This window comes from Triturus cristatus, chromosome 1_1 (genome assembly GCF_964204655.1).
Source record: "Triturus cristatus chromosome 1_1, aTriCri1.1, whole genome shotgun sequence".
NCBI lineage: Eukaryota > Metazoa > Chordata > Amphibia > Caudata > Salamandridae > Triturus > Triturus cristatus.
The window spans coordinates 752,700,242-752,721,352 of NC_140579.1; positions in this window are offsets into that span (position 1 = coordinate 752,700,242).

Here is a 21,111-nt window from a genome sequence, read left to right on the forward strand (position 1 = left end):
TTCTTGAAACTCAAGGACAGAAAGTTCTCCAAAAATCATGAGGCTGATCCCATGGGTGGCTCTAGGAACCTAAAAAAGCTGAAGAGGACATTCCTGTGAAAAATGCCAGTTGACCAGTGGCAACTGGACTTTGCTGTTTCCCTCTGCCAGTCACCCTGAGGGGCAGATTTATAATTATTTCTTACAGAGCTGTGCAGCAAGCTACCTTGCTGCGTGAAAAGGCAGGATTGCACCCTATTTAACACGATACGGCGCAACCTAAAAGAAAAACCCGCTGCTGGGTGCATATAATTAAAGGCGAGCGCTGCGGAAAATAGTGCACATTCATTCAGTGTCCTCCAGAGATATTTTCCTTCAGGAGCAACTTAGTGGAAACAATGGCCTTCACTTGCAAAGGCCTGTGACACTCCAGTGGTGCCAGGTAGCAGTCTGAGTGGTACTCATACATCCAGTGTGCCTCCTAAGGATAAACGCCTGATGCTCGGAGGCCATGAAATTATAGCAAGGTTAGAGAGGGCTAGTAAACAGCTTTGCAGGGAGAGTGTAGGTGGCAGATATGTGCCAACTCTCCGGTCAGCAGTGAAAAAGATTTAGCCCCTATCCAAAGACAGGAGTCATGGTGGCCACACTAGCATAATCCTGTGCTGAGAGAGTCCAGCGGATAAGGTGAACAAGCAACGAGGAGTGCATGCTATCAAAGCGCTCACATACATACCATTATTTTGGAATAGGAAAGTGGGAAGTTTTAAAAAAATAATCAGGAAAATATTTTGCTCCCATTGACTTCTTTGAGGCCTGAATTGGAATTGTATGTCAGAATTATGCATGCGTTTTGAACGCATGCCTTTATAACGCTCTCATTAGTATGAACGCGTTTACTGTTCACCACCTTTTAAAAATATTTTATGGTTGGAGTGGAACTATTTATTTTACTGCCCAGCACCTTCCCAGAATTCATTCATTCAGTGGAGATAGTAATTTTTTTTTTGTGTCCAGCATCTTCGCTGATTCAGGTTATATTGGAGTGAGAATAGTAAATTTCGTATTTAATGGGGCCGATTACGATGTAGCTCGTAAAGGCTCAGACCTACGATCGGAACCTTTACAGCCGCATCATAATCAGCCGCTCGGTTTCCTTTCTGACCGCCTCATTACAATGAAGGCAGTTGGAAAGGAAACTGACCACTCCTACCAGCTCGCTCTCCTGGCCGGCTGGCTTCCGACGGGCTCAGAGAGCCTGTCTGTCAGTCGGAAGTAGGGTTGTAATCTCAAGGGCGGCCTTTCCGCCCTTGAGAACACGATGACGGTTTTCAACATGGTTTCCATGCTGGCTTGTCCGACATGAAAACCATGTCTGGAAGCATCTTTGGGAGCCCTCAGCAGTGCCTCCTTGGGTGCATGGCCTCCGGTTGGAGGCAAAGGTGCCCCCTGTTGATCCCTGCACCTTGTGGAAGGCACCTTGAGGCTGTCACTGGGTGCAGGGATGAACGGATGAACTGCACCTCCCATTTTACTCAGTGCTTAATTTGTAAAATATTAAGTGCAGGTGCTCACATTGTTTAAGGAGGCCACACCCACACACCCTGGCTCCACCCACTCACCCCACTGACTCCACCCACTTCCCCTATTGGCTCCACCCACCCACATCCAGAACTAGTATTGCTGAACGTGCCAGAACAAGGGTTAGAATCAAAATCTCCAGGTTGAAAGGTCAGGAATTGAGCCATGTGCATGGCCATAAGGATGCACGATAGGACAGTCTATACCCAGTACTGTGCACCTGTGGCTGAGGGTCAGTCACTAGCCAAGTATCATCGAAGCACAGATGTTCCAAGCTGTGGCACAGCAAGATCCTAAGGAGGTGCCTGTCACCCACAGGGGTGTAAATCTGAAAACACCACACATCCACCCAGAGAGGTGGGAGACAGAGCACCACACACACATGACATCTCACCTCCACATCCCTGAGCCACAGGAAGCCCATCAAGGCCCCATTAGTTCCTGTATACACAGGCTGTCAGGATCTGACTTGCAGAACCCCTGCAGGTGCCCGGCAGTCGGTAGAGAGCCATGCGAAGGACAGAGCTCCTGCCTGGAGTCCAGTGTTGGCAGCGAGCGGTCCTGGGTAAACTCTGAAATTAAAGCCCTGCTGTTCCTTTCTGATGATGCTTAGTCTGGAATGTCACTTACTCACACCGGACTGCCCCACCCCTTCTCCCTAGCTGCAACCGGACCAGACCCTCCAAAAAAGAAGCATCAATCAATGCAATGCACTCGCAGGAACGCAGGCTGGCAGATGCAATATCCGATCATAACGTAATGTCTCGCAACCCCTGCTCCCTACATACAGCAGCAGCCTCGGCCCCACCACAGAGAACAAGACGTGATTCTTTGTGGTATTATATAATAATATTATACATTCTATGATTTTTAGGTGAGCTGCACCAATACTTCATAGAAAAAAGTTGTAGTTGAGCTCTTTTTGCAAATTGCAATTGCTGCTCATATTTAATTTCCTTCTTAATAAGGTCCTCTAAGTTGTTCATCACCACGCAATGTCCGGTTTTGTTTAGCATTACTCCATTTGGACATTAAAAAAACATTCCAGTCTCCTCTAACCATCCCAAGCTTTAAATCGGGTAAACTGTGAAAAAAAGTGGTGATGAATGTTCAAGGCAACAGCAAACCAACCTTCTCCATTCCAGCCTCCTGAGAAATTCCCAAGTTAAGCAGCTACAAATTACTTCAAACAGTAACAGTGCTAATTCATCCCTTTGCCCAACAAGGAAGTGGCCAGCCAGCCAGAAGATAGCTGTGGATACCCTAGTGTGAATTACGTGAAAAGCGCACAAGGTGCGCGCAAAAAATGTGCGTGCGAGAATGATAGTGGTATTTTTTTATTGGGCCAAAACACAAATAATATAGCGTGCATTGTTTACATACTGCTGTTTAAATTAGTTTCAAGCTCAAAACATTTTTTCAATGTGAAACTACCCCTTGTTTTTGGAAAAAGTAAATCTCATTTTAACTCCATCAGTCGCCATGAGCCCTGGAGCCTGGAGGTTCTCTAAGCAGCTTGCCTGAAGAGGGTAGTATTCATTTAATGTTGCCTTGTATTGGCGGGGAAGCAGTGCAGATGGAAACTGCCACGTGAAACGTGACACAGTCTGGGCCTTTGAGATGAATGCGCAAATTAAAAATATCTGTGAGTGTTCACGGACAAGGCCTGTCTGATAATCATTCAACTGTGTGAATTACATCTAAGCTTAGTACAAGAATGGAGATGCTAGAGCCAGGGGTCCTACAGTGGACCAATTTGCGTTAGAAACACGAACATAGATAAGGTGTAGTTTCTTTTCTGTAACTCCAGTTCTGCAGTAGGGGTATCTCTGTGATAGTCATAATCTAGTGAATAGTCCCGCCCATGTGCGGGGATCCCGGAGCAATAAAAAATAATCTCTTAAGGTGTCAAATCATGCAGACCTGTATCCACCTTTAAGAGAGAATTTAATTTAAAGACAGATAATGCAGCCTATACCCACAGGCTACACTGTCCAGTACTTCAACTAGAATTCCACCAACATCCACAAACAGCACTGCCTGTCCAGCTTTTCTCCACAAGGGAAAAAACACCCTGCCTCTCCCAGCAAAAGCCTCTGGAATGATAGAGAGGAAGGAATGGACAGACAAGCCCCATAGGCTGCCATTATGTGGCTCAAAACAGGATACTGTGCCTTTAAGAACACTTTCCAGAACTTTCCCAGTATCCCAGAATGCACAGCAGGTCCCTTTTACTTTCAGTTCTTTTTGAAGGCGTAGCACGCCAGACCTGTAGCATTCCTTACATGAATATTCATCTCTCCACCGGGGACGAGGGCGGGCGCTTATGACTATCACAGAGATACCCCTACTACAGAACTGGAGTTACAGAAAAGAAACTACTCCTTCTGTAGTAGGGGATCTCTGTGTATAGTCATAATCTATTGAATAGAATGGCAAGCCCATCCCCACACAACAACGGCGGTGGAGAACACACAAGACAATACCACTACTGTGCGAACAAATTTCGCAGCGAAGCCTGCCCAACCTGAGCATCTGCCCTGGCATCCGTGTCCAGACAGTAATGCGCAGCAAAGGTATGGACCGACTTCCAAGTGGCCGCCTTGCAGATTTCCGCAATCGGAACTTTACGCAGCAAAGCCGTCGTGGCAGCTTTGCCCCTGGTGGAATGAGCCTTAGGTTTACCCCCTAAAGTCTTATTAGCCTTTTGATAACACAATTGTATGCAGGACACAATCCACCGAGAAATGGACTGCTTAGAGGTCGCGAGACCGGTCCTGACTGATCCATAATTAACAAACAATTGGTCTGATCTACGAATATCCTTGGTCTTATCCAGATAAAATTTCAACACCCTCCAAACATCCAGGGAATGGAGAGACCTTTCCGCTGGCGAAGAGGGATTCTGAAAGAACGTAGGTAAAGTTATGGTCTGGTTGACATGAAAATCAAAGATAACCTTAGGAAGAAATTTAGGGTGAGTACGCATCACAACCTTAGCAGCATGAAATACAGTATAAGGTTCTTGACAACATAATGCCTGAAGTTCACTCACCCTGCGGGCCGATGTAATGGCCACTAGGAACGCCGCCTTCCAGGATAGGTTCTGCAATGAAGCCTTGTGAATGGGTTCAAAAGGCTCCATCAGTCTGGACAGCACCACATTCAAGTCCCAGGAAGGCGAGGGAAGTCTGACAGGAGGAAACACTTTCTTCAAGCCTTCCAAAAAATCCTTGACCACAGGGATCTGAAAGAAGGAAGTCTGTGAAGGGCATTTCCTGTAAGCAGTCAAAGCAGCCAGATGAACCTTAATGGAATGGAAATTAAGGCCAGACTGCGCCAAATGCAAAAGGTACGGAAGGATGACATCTTCCTTACATGTCGTAGGATCAAAGTTCTTGGACTTACACCAGATACAGAACCTCTTCCACTTATAGGCATAGGACGTCCTGTGGAAGGCCGTTTAGACTCCTTCAGTATGTCCATACAATCTTCTGGTAGATTCAGATGGCCATATTGCACTATTTCAGGAGCCATGCCGCCAAACTCAAAGACGAGAGGTTGGGGTGCACCATCCGCCCCCCGAACTTCGTGAGAAGGTCCGGCCTGCACGGCAACCGTATGTGAGGAAGGAGAGACCGGTGAAGTAGGTCCGTGAACCACCACTGTCTGGGCCATTCCGGAGCGATCAGGATCATCCGCGCCTGGACTGGGACAGCTTGATGAGCACTGCCGGAATCAGGGGAATGGGTGGAAAAGCGTACAGAAAGCTGTTCGACCAATCGATGCGAAGTCTCGGCATTTGCTGTTTTCGGCGGTGGCGAACAGATCTACGTCTGGAGTCCCCCACCTTGCGAAGACTTCTCCTAGTACTTCGTCGTTTATGACCCATTCGTGGTTTTCCTGAATCAGCCTGCTCAGTGCGTCCGCCTGAGCATTCTGTACCCCTGGCAGATGCGTGGCCGTAATCGTCAGTCCTCGGGCCAGAAGCCAGTGCCAGATCGCCTGCGCCTCCTGCGACAGAGTGCGCGATCTGGACCCCCCCTGCTTGTTGAGGTAATACATAGTGGTTGTATTGTCAGTCTGTATCAGCAGTGAGTTGGTCTGGAAGGACGGAAGGAAGACCTTCAGCGCCAGGAAGACAGCTCTTAGTTCCAGGAAAATTGATGTGGTACGTCGATTCCAACGGGGACCACTTTCCCTGAATCTGCAATTCCCCGGAATGCGCTCCCCAGCCTTGGAGAGACGCATCCGTCACGACACTGTACGTGGGAATGTCCTTGTGGAAGGGAACCCCCCTGAGGAGGTTCTCCGCCGAGCACCACCACTTCAGAGACTGAAGAGCATGTAGAGACAGCCGTATCTTGTCGCCCCAAGAACCTGTCCTCTGATCCCACTGATCCTCCAAGCACTCCTGCAGTGGTCTCATGTGCAGCCGTGCGTGAGGCGTGAGGAAGATACATGAGGCCATCGATCCCAGCAGAGAAGACACCTTCCTCACTGTCGTCGATGGTGCAATCCTGAGTTCCTGGGCCTTCCGAAGGAGTGATAACCGTCTCTCCTCCGAAGGAGACACGCTTGCTGACCGCGTATCGATGGAGGCTCCCAGGTACTGAATGCACTGGACCGGAGTCGGAACCGATTTGGACATGTTGACGTGTAGCCCCAATTTGCGCAAAAGAACGCACGTCCACCGGAAGTGTTCTTCTGCTTCCGAGAAGGATGAGGCCTTGATCAGCCAATCGTCCAGGTACGGGTAGACAAACACCTTGTTCCTCCGCAGGTGTGCCGCCACCACTGCCATGCACTTCGAGAAGGTCCTGGGCGCAGACTTCAGCCCAAACGGTAGTACTGTGTATTGATAGTGATTGGCGCCGACTTGGAATCGCAGGAACTTCCTGTGCTTCCGAGCAATGGGCACAAGGAAGTACGCATCCTGTAGATCTATGGCACAGAGCCAGTCTCCCCGGTGCAGCTGAGGGTAAATCTGATGCAACGATAGCATGCAAAACTTCTCTCTGCGAATCCATTTGTTTGCCTGTCGCAAATCCAGAATGGGCCTGAACTCGTTCTTGTCCTTCTTGCGAACGAGGAAGAACCGAGAGTACAGACCTCTTCCCCTTTGAGACAGAGGTACCTCTTCTACCGCCTTTTTTCTCAACAAGATGTCCGCCTCCGCCTGGAGCTCTCGCAGCTGAAATTTAGAGCTTACCGGCGGAATCGCTGGAGGCGGGCTGATATACCGAAGACTGTATCCATTGCAAACAATATTCAGCACCCACTTGTCCTGAGTAATTTTTCTCCACTCTGCCGGAAAAATTGAATGCTTCCCCCCACTGGAGTGGGTAACGGTTGCGGGGGAAGTAGTCGCTCAGGGCCGAGACCCAGCTGGGCCCTTGGCAGTGGTAGCAGCCTGCTGGCCTCCTCTACCCCTCTGGCGTTTCTGGAATGGCTTCCGGAACTGCTGCTGTTGGTGCTGCTGCTGTCCTGAACCCTGCCCACGCCCTCTGCCCGTAGACCCGAACCACCTCTGGAATGGGCGCTTCTTCTTCTCGGCCTTCTCCAACCCGACAGCCGTCAGGGTCTCCGCCTCCGCCTTCATGCGGGCCATCTCATCATCCGCATGTTTTCCAAACAGGGTTTCCCTCGAGAAGGGCAGATTGGCTACTCTGTGCTGAGCCTCTGTCCCGGGGCAGCAGGTCCGCATACTGTTGGAGGGACTCCCACAGAGCCCGGTCGTAACGTCCCAACAGCGCCCCCGCACTTGCCGCCTTCATGGTGGTAGACGCGGTCCCACACACCTTCCTGCCCGCCGAGTCCAGCCAGCGGCTTTCCTTGTCAGGCGGGACGTCGATGAAGGTGCAGTCGCATGCTGTTTCCTCGCTGCCGTCACGATGACAGAGTCCGGCTTCGGGTCCATCCGTAAAAGAGCAGGGTCCGAGTCCGGGGCCCGATACTTTTTCATGAGCCGTGAGGGAGCGGATTTAGTCACCGCGGGGGTGAGGAACAACTCCAACGCGGGTTCCACCAGTCCCGGCACTAGAGGTAGCAGGGGGCGAGACAGGTGTTTTTTGTGTAGAGTCTCGAATATCACAGACGTCGTGGGTGTCGGTACCGTCACCGTGATGCCCAACTTGGCTGCCCCCCGCAGCAGCACCTCCTGGAAGGAGACCAGATCATCCACCGGAGACACCCTAGTCCCCGGTGAGTCCAACAGCGTTGGTGAGAAATCCCTGGCCGAGGACCTTGTGCGCGACCTGGACCTGTGCCTCCTATGGCGTCGTCCCGATGTCGACGACCGTCCACGACTCCGCGACCTTCTCCTCCTGAAGGAGAGGGAGCGCGACCTCCTCGGCTTTGGCCTGTCCGCCGGTCTAGCCGGGCCAGGCGACCGGGGTGTCGCGGCCTTGGCGTCCCCTGTGGTGGAGTCAGATACCTGGGTAGGGAGACCGACCGTGGCGGAACCGCAGGTGGCCCCAACGGCGTGCGAGGTGGTATAGGCGGCGGTGGGGGCGGTGGAGGCGGTGACACCGGCGGCAGTGGTGGAGGCGGTGGTGGTGTTGGCGGTGGTGGTGGTGATGGAGGAGGAGGAGTCGGTGGCGGAGGCGGTGTTGGCAGAGGTGGAGGAGGTGTATACACCACGGAGTACACCGATCCCGGCGACTCCGTTCCTCTCTTACTCCTGGTGTCAGGGCTCCCCCTGCGCCGTCACGACGACCTCCTTGACGTCGACCTCCTCGACGTCGACCTCCTCGACGGCGATCTTCGCGACGTTGATCTCCTCGACGGTGATCTTCGCGACGTCGATCTCCTCGACGGCGATCTTCACGACGTCGATCTCCTCCGTGACGTCGATCTCCTCGTCGGCGACGGCGACCGCCGCCTCGACTCCGGGTGTCGGCTGGCTCGCGACGTCGAGGAGCCCCTCGACGGCGACCTTCTCTTCGCCGACGGCGATCGGCGACCTCCCCTCGACGGCGAGCGCCGACGCCGGGTCCAATCCTGACGCCGATGGCTTGATGGCGACGTCGTCGTCGCAGACGATGCCGATGTCGTCAACGGCGGTCTGTTCAGCTCCTTCGACGTCGATCGTCGACGCCGCTTCTCCCCCAGAGCCCTGGGGAGATGGCGAACAGACTGTAGTCATCCCCCTCGACGCCGCCGTCAACGCCCTCGACGGGGAGTGGGGACACTTGCTGGTCTTCCTGCCCCTGGGGAGCCTCCCAGAGACCTCAGCATGGGCAGAATCAGCCCCTCCAGACCCACCTCGTGCCTTCAGTCTTCTGTCCTCCAGGACCTGGAGCCTGATTTTCATCCTCTCTCTCAGGGTCCTGGCTGAAAAAGAGCGGCAAATCTCACACTCCTCCGGCACGTGGGACTGGGGAAGGCAGACGATGCACACCCTGTGTGGGTCTGACTTAGCCCTTTTCCTTTCACAATCAGGACACTTGTCAAACAAGCCAGGCATGCTGACAACACCAGAAGGAAAGGACTTTACTAACTACTATTACTTGAAAAGTAACCAATAAACCCTTGAAAAGGGAGAGCTCAATGCTCCAGGGTCCTGCTAGCAGGAGCCGGAAAAAAGAACTGAAAGTAAAAGGGACCTGCTGTGCATTCTGGGATACTGGGAAAGTTCTGGAAAGTTTTCTTAAAGGCACAGTATCCTGTTCTGAGCCACATAATGGCAGCCTATGGGGCTTGTCTGTCCATTCCTTCCTCTCTATCATTCCAGAGGCTTTTGCTGGGAGAGGCAGGGTGTTTTTTCCCTTGTGGAGAAAAGCTGGACAGGCAGTGCTGTTTGTGGATGTTGGTGGAATTGTAGTTGAAGTACTGGACAGTGTAGCCTGTGGGTATAGGCTGCATTATCTGTCTTTAAATTAAATTCTCTCTTAAAGGTGGATGCAGGTCTGCATGATTTGACACCTTAAGAGATTATTTTTTATTGCTCCGGGGTCCCCGCACATGGGCGGGACTATTCACTAGATTATGACTATACACAGAGATCCCCTACTACAGAACCTGCAGGAACTTCTGTCCATACGTGTGTCACTGGGTTCTGCCTAAAACTTGTACTGCAGCTGCAGACAGGTGCTGTAACCTGCCCTTTTTCATTTGCAGATTCTGCAAAAAGAAAAGCATGCTGGTTTACATATGTGGAAAAGCACTGGCAATTTACTCTGGGAACCCATAAATTGGGAGGTCAGATTTGGCAGCGAAAAGGGGCCGTGGAGTCACGAGGCGCTGAGCTTGAAAAAGCAGGGTTGACAATTAACTTAGATTTATTTGCTGCAAGGAAATTGTTAAAGAGGACACATGATAGTAAATCTGTTCCAGATGACTTAATAGCGACTTGTTGGAGTACTATCTACTACTCTCTTACCTGTGACCTGCAGTCTCCTTGGCACTGGCTCCACTGGATCGCTGGCAAATAATTTGTTTTGGTGGACCCCGGCCTAGGCCAAGAGCATCAGCATGCAATGCAAATGACAAGTCAGAAGAAATAATTTATGGCCTCCTTCTGCTGAGTTTTCATTTCAGTGCATGAGAGTTGTTAACAGAAAGCAGCTATGCACTTTTTAATTACTTCGACGATGTCACATTAAGCTTATTGCCGAGCCCGGATCTTTCCAGGACCCAGCATGCCTTGTCCGCAGCTCACCCATCAGCCCACTCTCAACGGTAATAATCAACCAATGCGAAAGAAAGAGCGCCTTGAAAGGCAGGCGTGCACTACTGACATCACGAACGTGATGCAGTCATCCTGCCTGGACCCGAGTGGGCCATCCTTTGAAGACATACCAGACAAGACATGAATCTGAATGGAAGGAGGACGACACAGGACCGGTAGGTACATTTATTGGGCTCCTCTCACTGGGGAGAAAAATTCAATAGCCTGTTAAAAAAGTGCCAGTGCTAAGCACCTGAAAGCTCCGGCACAAATTAAGCACTGATTTTACTATGGGAGCATGCATTACAGCCGGATTATGGCCAGAATGCATGCTCCCAGTAAAATGTAGGAATGCGACCTAACAGTGTTCTGTTGCATCCTAATGAGGCGGTTGGGATCGCCGAACGGGTGTCAGTCGGTCTCATGACAATGCGGTGTCAGGCTGAAGTGATTCCGCCCAACATCGTAATGACCCCCATAGGGTCCAGCACTTTCCTTAAATTAATTGGCGTGAGAATATATATTTTTTAAATCTTACTATGTAGCACCCTTCATGATTTTAGTTATATTGGAGTGGGAATAGTACATTATGTTTGTTTAATGTCCAGCACTTTCTCTGAATTAATTTATGTTTAGAGCGGAATCAATTCTTTTTTTGTTTTTGTTTACTGTACAGCACCTTCCTGGAATAAAGCTACATGGGGGTGGGAATAATAAATTTATTATGTTTAGTGTTAAAGACTTTCCCTGAATTCATTTATATTTGGAGTGGGAATAGTGCATTTTGTATGTTTAGTATTTAATGCAAGTTTTAGAAGTTGTACATTATTTTATTAATGACTAAACATTTATTTCACATTATTATCACATCGGGTATTTTGTCTAAGCAATGGGAAACCCTTTGGTGAGACGCTCCGAAAACTTACCGCAGCTTATCCCACAGGTAAATGACTTATAAGATCATGGTTCAATGCTATTCTACACCAGCTTACTTGTCCAGCATATATCCCTCCACATCTTCCCTCTGCCATCAGTGTGTACTAGTAGTGGGATATACTTATCACATATTGAAAAGCGATCCTGGAACAAGGTCATCATAGGGAAACCACTCACTGTATCTTAACTCACAGTTATACTAGGTGTGCAACTCCTTGCCTTGGAAGCAATCAGGGCCGTACTGGCAGTAGCGGGCACCCAGCGTTTTCCCAGTGGGCCGCCAGGGTGGGGGCCAGTTTTGGGCCCCTGGAGGGCCGTTTTTGTTACCGGCAATATCAGCCCCCTGTAACAAAATCGGCCAAAACCAACCCCTGGAAACAGCTCGGCCGCACCCCCTCTCCCTCCCCAAGGGGAGCAGGCCTAGCAGTTTGCCAGGGCCGGTTTCTGTTTCCAGTCCGGCCCTGGAAGAAATGACTCACGCTGACTGGAAGCTTATCAGCCACATACTGAATGCTGCACAGCTTATAATAATGTAGTGGAAAAAGACAACTGCCCCCCAATTGCTTTATGTTTCTCTCGCACGTGGGATGTGATGGTGATGCAACAACTTTCCCACAACTTACCTCGCACAGAAACTAAATTTCATTAGGTTTGGCACCGTTTGATCCGCTATCTTACCCACTTGGAGTTCACCTGCTTCAACCCAGCAAAGCTTGGAGCATTTCAGCTTTTTAATAACTTTTCTTCCATGCTTAGCTTCAATAGCAAGCAAATGTCCCCCATCCGCCGTAAGCGTCACCCCTACATGCACTATTGCACGACTTTGCTCATACTGTGGAACTGTAGGTTGACAACATTGACCTGCGAACCTAAGATGTTCCCCCCACTGAAAGGGAACCAGAGACACTGGTAGCTGGTTCTTACGGCTGCCGAAAATTAAGACTTGTTGGAATGGGTTTGTTAGAAACTGCTCTGCAGACAACAGCTGATACTTGTCAGTTTTCATGCTAGCTTCTGTGTCTCACAGAGCCTCCACCCATTGCCCATTAATGGTGGCCCACAGCCTATATCTGGAAGCACTGGAAGGGATGTGGGCTTTTGGAGCTACTTCTCTATCACCCAGGGAAACTTGGGTCACCTCTGCCTGTCCCCCAAAAGTAACTGGGACTACCTACTTCCAGAGCACTACATTCGATAACCCAGGTGTCTGCCGACAGGTAGCGGGGTGTGCCCTTAAGGGACATTTGCGTTTGCCCTTGTGCACACATTTGCAGCACTCTGTACATTAGGGTGCAACCATCCATGTCTTATGGTTAAGGAACCCATTTTTAGGCTCAGACTGGGAGTGGTTACCACTACTCCCACGGTAATTATTTTTAGGGCCTTTTAAAATCATAACATTTAGGTGTTTCTCCTACCTCTTTCTTTTGTTGGAAACCCTAGGCACCTATTTGGCTGTCACCCCCATATACTTTCTTGGACACTCTGGTAGTAGCTCAGAAGGCCCGCCTCCTCAGCAAGCTTTCTGAGGTCAGTCAACTTACTGTCAAATAGGCGCTGGCGCAACAATGGAAAACTGTTGGAAGGAATATGCTACTTACCAGTAGGCATCTGTTCTTGGCATGTAGAGCTGCAGAGCCACACACTTAGGATAAGATCGCCATCTGGTGTTGGGCTCGGATGATTACAGGTTGTTGTTGTCTTCGGAAGAAGCCTTTGGTCACGAGATAGGTCACTCCTCCTCTGTACAACAGTGTGCATGGGCATCCACTCCATCCTCAGATTGTTTTTCGCCATGATGGGGTATAAGAAAATAAAGAGAAAGGATGTCCATGTGTAGTGTCTAATTAAGACAATGCTGGAACAGATACAGGTCCCGGGGAGGCGGGTGGGCGTGTGTGGCTCTGCAGCTCTACATGCCAAGAACAGATGCATACTGGTAAATAGCATATTCCGTTCGAGGCATATGAGCTGCAGATCACACACTTAGGATAGACTATATAGCAGTGTCTCCCCTAGCGGTGGTCACCTGTATCCGTTGCAGCAGTTTGGAATAGAGTTTTTAGGACAGCTTGGCCTACTGAAGCTTGTTGTTTGGATTGCACATCAACACAGTAATGCTTAGTGAAGGTGTGTGTAGTAGACCATGTGGCTGCTTTGCAAATATCTTCTAAGGGGATGTTCCCTAAGAATGCCATAGAAGCCCCTATTTTACTCATGGAGTGCGCCCTAGGGGGAACTGAAAGAGTACATTTAGCTTTTTGGTAACATATTTGGATACATTTAACAATCCACCTGGCTATACCTGATTTGGAAATAGGGTTGCCTTCATGTGGTGGAGCGAAAGCAACAAACAGTTGCTTGGTTTTTCGAAAAGGTTTGGTTCTATCGATGTAATAAAGCAAGGCTCTTTTAACATCTAAGGTATGAAGTGCCCTCTTAGCTACTGAGTCTGGATTAGGGAAGAAGACTGGCAGTTCGACTGACTGGTTTAGATGGAAAGGGGAGATGACTTTAGGGAGGAATTTTGGGTTTGTCCTAAGAACCACTTTGTTACTATGTAGTTGTAGGAAGGGTTCTTCAAGAGTTAAGGCTTGTATTTCACTTACTCTTCGCAGGGATGTGATTGCGACAAGGAAAGCCACTTTCCATGTTAGGAACTGCAGTTCGCATTTGTGCATTGGTTCAAAAGGGGGACCCATGAGCCTTGTTAGAACAATATTAAGGTTCCACACTGGTGAAGGTGGTAATCTTGGAGGAATAATTCTTTTAAGACCTTCCATAAATGCTTTAATGGCTGGTACCTTAAAGAGGGACAGGTGTTGTCTATTTTGCAAGTAGGCTGCTAATGCCGCTAGGTGTAGACGTATAGAGGAATACGCTAAATTGCATCTTTGCAAGTGTAGTAAATAGCAAATGATGTTTTGGATGGAAGCATCCAGTGGACGTATGTCATTGTTAGTGCAGTAAATGGCAAATCTTTTCCATTTTGCCGCATAACACGCCCTAGTAGTAGGTCTTCTGGCTTCTTTTATGATATTCATACAGTCTGGAGGAAGGTTGAGGTACCCGAACTCTAAGACTTCAGGAACCAGATCGCCAAGTTCAGTGTCTGAGGATCTGGGTGTCTGATTTCTCCATGGTTCTGGGTTGATAGAGCCGGGGAGAGACACAATTTTTGATGTGGAACTAGAGATAGTTCCAGAAGTGTGGTGAACCAGGGTTGACGTACCCAAGTGGGAGCTACTAGGATGAGTGTTAGCGACTGTTTCAGTTTGCGTACCACAAATGGAATGAGTGGGAGAGGCGGAAAAGCGTACGCAAATCTGCCTGACCAGTTCATCCATATTGCATTGCCCTTTGACTGTGGGTGTGGAAACCTGGCGGCGAAGGTTGGGCATTTTGCGTTTTCTTGTGTGGCGAACTCGTCTATGTCTGGTTGTCCCCACTTTTGGAAGAATGGGAGTAGGACTTTGGGGTGTAAGTCCCATTCGTGTATTTGCTGTGTGTGGCGACTTAGGAGGTCGGCCACCTGGTTCTGAACCCCTGGGAGGTGTTCTGCTAGCAGGTAGATGTTTTGGGGAATTGCCCATCTCCAGATTTGCTGTGCAAGTTGGGACAGTTGGAGAGAATGTGTCCCCCCCTGCTTCTGTATGTAATACATTGTGGTCATATTGTCCGTGCGGATGAGGACAGTTCTGTATTTTAGATGCACCTGGAAGGATTTGAGTGCTAGGAACACCGCCAGAAGTTCTAGGTGATTGATGTGGAGCTGTTTTTGTTGAGTGGTCCACCTGCCCTGAGTGGTGTGTTGAAGGAGGTGGGCTCCCCACCCCGTGAGAGATGCGTCGGTGGTCAGCACAATTTGTGGAAGATGCTCTAAGAACGGCCGCCCTTTGGACAGGTTGATGGTGTTCCACCACTTCAGTGAACGAAGTGAGCGGCTGTCCACCAACACCAGATCGGTAAGTTGTCCGTGGGCCTGGTTCCACTGTTGTGCTAGACATTCCTGTAAGGGACGCATTTGAAGGCGTGCGTGGGGTACTATGGAGATGCATGACGCCATCATGCCTAAGAGTTGCATAAACACTCTTGCTGGAAGAGAGTGTTGGGTTTGGAATTTTTGGATGAGATTTTGAATGTTGGCTATCCTGGCTGTGTTGGGATAAGCTATGGCCTTGGATGTATCTATGGTGGCTCCCAGGTATTGATGTACGTGGGAGGGTTGCAGTTGAGATTTGGGATAGTTGATGGTAAACCCCAAGTCGTGTAGGGTTTGAATAGTGCGGTGAGTGTGGAGAACGCATTTGTCGAGAGTATTGGCTTTTATGAGCCAATCGTCCAGATAGGGGAAGACATGGATTTGTTGTCTCCTGAGATATGCTGCCACAACTGCCAAGCATTTGGTGAATACCCTGGGTGCGGTTGTTACTCCGAATGGGAGAACTGTAAACTGATAGTGCTGACCGTCTACCACAAATCGTAGATACTTCCTGTGCGCGGGATGCATAGGGATGTGAAAATATGCGTCCTTGAGGTCTAATGTGGCAAGGAAGTCGCCTTGTTGAAGTAATGGAAGGACTTGCTGGAGAGTGATCATGTGGAAGTGATCTGATTGTATATACTGGTTTAGTAGTCTGAGGTCTAGTATGGGTCTTAAGGTTTTGTCCTTTTTGGGAATGAGGAAGTATAGAGAATATACTCCTGCGCCCTGATGTTGGAGTGGAACTGGTTCTATTGCGTGTTTTTGAAGCAAAGACTGAATTTCCTGTTTGAGGAGCGTGAGGTGGTGAGACAACATGGGACGGTGTTTGGGTGGTATGTTTGGGGGGGGGTGTTTATGAGTTCGAGGCAGTAGCCAGACTGGATAATTTGTCTTACCCACCTGTCTGTTGTGATGGAATTCCAGACAGGTAGGAACTGTTGGAGTCTTCCCCCGACCGGAGTGGAATGGTCTGGGGGGGAGTGGGGGCAAGTCACTGTTTAGTGGCTGGAGAGGTGCGGGTGTTGGTGTTGCCCCGCCCTCGGCCCTTGGTATTGTTTCCCCTGTAACCTCCTCTAAAATATCCTCTGTTAGGGGATGTTTGTCCTGATGTTTTGAAGGTGGAAGAGGTGTCTCTTTCCACATTTTTGGAGGCTCCTCAATAAAAGGAGCGACGAAAGGAGCCTCTGGGTTGAGGAGACTGTAATGCTCCCATTGATTTGGCAGTCTCATTATCTTTCTTCATCTTTTCTAATGCAGTGTCTACTGCGGGTCCAAATAGTTGCTCCTGATTAAAGGGTTGAGCAAGAATGGTTGTTTGTACTTCCGGCTTAAAGCTGGAAATACGGAGCCATGCGTGGCGTCTAAGTAATACGCTTGTGTTGACTGCCCTAGAGGCGGTGTCCGCTGCGTCTAATGCACATTTGATTGAGGCATTTGATATTAGTTTGCCCTCTTGGATGAGGTCATTGGCCTGGGATTTGTATTGATCAGGCAGGTGTTGCAAAAGGTCCTCTAGCTGATCATAATGAGCCCTATCATATCGAGCCAATAGGGCTTGTGTATTGGCAATACGCCAGTGGTTAGCAGCTTGTGCGGCAACCCTTTTGCCGGAAGCCTCCAAGAGCTTAGACTCTTTGTCTGGGGGCGGTGTGTCTCCAGTTGTTTGGGAGTTCGCCCGCTTTCTGGCATTTGACACGACTAAAGAGTCTAAGGGGAGTTGCGCTTTGATGTACGCGGGATCCTGTGGGGCCGGTCTGTATTTTTATTCTATCCGGGGGTTAAGAACCCTGGCCCTAACAGGGTCTTTAAAAACCTCAGTGGCGTGCTTTATCACTCCTTTAATCATGGGCAGAATGTGAACTGTTTTTTGCGACTGCTCAAAGGTGTTGAGGAGAAAGTCTTCTTCAGGTGTGTCTGTGTGCATGGTGACGCCATGGAACAGTGCCGCCCTGTTTATGAGTTGACCAAACCCTAAATGGTCATCCGGAGGGGAGGGTATGGAGTGGGATCAGGCATGTCAGGCATAGGGTAAGCCCAGTCATCTATGGGTGCCGTATCCGGGAGTGTAAAGGGATCATTAGGATCAGTAGGATCATTAAGGAAATCCGGGTCTCCCCCTCCCCTTAAATCATCATCATCCTGTGGAGGTGGTGTGTGAGAAGGAGATGGTAGAGGAGAAGGAGGTGGGGGTGGGGGGGATGGGATGGGAGGTAATATAGGAGAGGAAGGACGTATGGGTGAAGTGGCAGTCCATCTTCTTTAGAGGAGCTGGAGGAGGTTTTGTGTCCAGCTTCCTTTTCTTGTATGGCACCGCTGTGACATGTCCGGTTTTAGGATTGATGTAAATTTGTTTTTGCGTAGGATCTGGGCGAAAAAGTTCCTCAGTGTCCGAAGGTGGCTTTGGCACCAACTTTTTGGGTTCCAATCTGGATTTTGGGAGATCGGCAGATTCTTTGTGGACTTTTCGGCACCGAGGATGTTTTTGGTGCCGAAGAACCTTTCGGTGCCGACGAACCTTTCGGTGCCGGTGGAGACTTCGCTGCCGAAGAACGTTTCAGTGCCGGTGGAGACGTCGGTGCCGAGTAACGTTTTGGTGCCGATGGAGATTTCGGCCTCGGTGCCTGCTTCGGTGCCGAAGGTATTGTAGGCACAGTAATATGAGGTTTGCTCGAGCCCGAGCCACCTGCAGGCTTATTTTTCTTCGGAGCCGGGCCCGGGGGCGGGGCTTCTGAAGATGATTTTGGGTCACGACTGGGCCCAGCTGGCAGTCTTGACCAATGTCTTTTTTGGTGGGGTTGGGGTAGGGGAGCTGGTACTCACACGCTGCCCGGATCAGAATCGTCGGCCTCAGACACGATCTGGAGGTCTTCGGAATCATCGTCAGGGACATCCTGGGCAAAGATGTCATCTGGTTCTGGAGCCGGTTTGGCCATGATATGGCGTCGAGCTCTTCGGTCCCGGATGGTTTTCTTCAAACGGAATGCGGCGCAAGCTGGACAGCTGGATTCGTTGTGGTCCGGCGAGAGGCACAGGTTACAGACCTCGTGGTGATCACTGTGGGGGAACTTTGCTCCACATTGGGGGCATTTTTTTTAAAGGGTGTCCTTTCCATCAGCCGCGTCCGGAGCCGGTCCAAAGGGATTTCGACGTCTAGTTGTAAATTTTGGAGAGTTGTTGTGATTGCTAGAAGTTTTCTGCTGGAGCGGAAAAAAGTTCATCCGAACCCAATGGCGGAAAAAAACAATCTGAGGATGGAGTGGATGCCCATGCGCACTGTTGTCCAGAGGAGGAGTCACCTATCTCGTGACCAAAGGCTTCTTCCGAAGACAACAACAACCTGCAATCATCCGAGCCCAACACCAGATGGCGATCTTATCCTAAGTGTGTGATCTGCAGCTCATATGCCTCGAACACTGCGTTTTTGATGCAGTAGTCGTCCCCCCACCCCCTTTGCCTGGTATTTGATGGAACTTTGACTGAAGTGTACAGGGTTCCTGCTAACCAGGTTCCTGGTATCAGTGTTCTTTCCCTAAAAATTTACAATTGTCTCCCCCAATTGGCAAAACCTTTAGCACCCTCTGTAAGTTCCTAGTAAGTGGTACCAGGGGTACCTAGGGCCTGAGGTACTAAAGAGGGTTCCTAAGGGCCTCAGCATGCATTGTGCCACCCTTAGAAACACTTCACCTAGCATATGCAAATCTGCCATTGCAGGCTGCGTGTCTTGGTGTAGACAAAAGTGAAAGTGGGGTTGTATATTAATACTCGGGTATTAGTTACTGGGCATTGAAAAATATTTAAATAGACTTCTATCATTACACTTAAATAACATTTTAAAAGTACTGTTACACCCACCTTTAGGGACAGGATGCAAGGGATATAGGTTAATGGGTGGGGTAATGTATTAATGCACAGGTATTAATTGTAATACCTGTGTATAAATTAACTGGCTTTAAAATTTATTTTAATATAAAATTATCATTAAACAAACATTTTTTAAAGTTCTGCTACACTCACCTCTAGGGCCGGATTACGATGTCGGTTGGATAGGCTCCGAATGGCATTCGGAAACTCAGTTGTAGAAGCCGAAACGTGCAGCTCTACAGACCGCGTTTCCGACCAACGTATTACGATATCGGATTCAGACAGCCTTTCCATCTTGGACCGTCCAACACAAAAAGGCTGTCGGAAACTTTGGGGGGCCCTTAGCAGGCCCCACTTCATCCTGAGGCCTCCGGTTGGGGGCCATGGTGGTACCCAAGGGACCCCTCTGTGGAATCATGCACAGTGTGACAGGCACCCTGGGGTGCCCGCCACAGGGTGCAAGGTTTTCCGCAACCACCCCTTTTTTCAGTGGGAGCCTGTGTTGTCGGTCAGAACACAGGCTCACATTGAAGTCACTCGGAGACTTTCCGAACGGCGTTCAGAAGCATCATAATCGGTCGGAACCTCCAACCGCGAGTCTGTTGGAACCGAATCCGACAAGGAGTCGGGAGGATTAGTTTCCAACCAACATCGTAATCAGGCCCTTAATTGTGATACCTGTGTATTAATTACTAAGTGTTTTTATATATTATTTAATTTTATAATTTAACTTGCATTTCTTTTTTAAAAGTACTGCAACAAATTTTTAGGGACGGATGCAAGGGAAATAGGGGTAATGGGTGGGGAAGTGAATCAATTGCCAGGTTTTAATTTAAATACCTGGGTAATAATTACTGGGGGTTAAATATATTATAATGTTATTTTATATATTTAAACGTATTGTTTTTACGTCTTGCAAAACTCACGCTTATGGAGGGGATTCAAGTGTACTAGGAAATATGAGTGGTGAACTGTATTAATACCAGGGTATTAATTTTACTCCCTGGGCATCAATAGGCTTTAAACTGTATTTTTAAATTTAAATATTTTGTTTTACACTCACCATTCGTGACGAAACCCAAGGAAAATATGTGGTAATGCTTGGAGGAGTGTATTAATACCAAGGTATTAATTTAAAAACCAGAGAATAAATATTAATATGGGGCTCATTACCATGTTGGGTGGAAAGCCTCTGCCCGACACAGACTTGGAATCGGGACCGACCGACTTGCGGTCGCTGGTTCCAACCGCCGGAGTCCCATTGTTCCCTATGGGAGCTTGTGTTCTGCCCGACAACCGGCCAGAAGATAGGCTCCAATGGGGAAAGGGGGTGTTTGAGGAAAACCTTGCACCCTGTTGCAGGCACCCCATGGTGCCTTCCACACAGTGCAGGGTTTTACAGGGGGGTCCCTTAGGTACACCCTCGGCCATCAACAGTAGGCCGCAGAGGCCTAGGGGGCCCTGCCACGGGCCCCCAAAGTCACATTCCAACAGCCTTTTCATGTCGGACAAGCCGATGCAGAAAGGCTGTTGGAAATCAACATCGCAATCCCTATTGCGGAAACACTGTCCATAGGGGTATACAATGTGGTTCCGACCAACAGGAATTCTCCGCGAGTCACTTGGTACCGACTCGGGATGACCGCATAACAGTTGGAACGTAAACTGGCCGAGTCAGTCAGAAGGGCTCTGACATGTTCAATGAGTTTCTGACTGTCAGGAGGAGGCTTTCCTCCAGGCATCGCAATAAGCCCCTAGGTGTTTAAGTGTATTTAATTAACTTTTATCATTAAAAAATAAATTTACAAAAGTACTAGTAAACTCACCTTTAGGTACCTGATGCAAGGGATACAGGGGTAATGGGTGGGGCAGTGTACTAATACACATGCATTCATTTTAATACTGGTGTATTAATTTCTGAAATATATCTAAATGAAATATTAAATATAAATATTGCTTGAAACTGCGCCAAAACTCACCTTTTGGGACGGGATGTAAGGCATATAGGGATAATGGATGGTAAAGTGTAATAATACCAAGGTATTAATTTTAATACCAGAGAACATATTAGTAAGAGTTAACATTTACTTAAATTTAA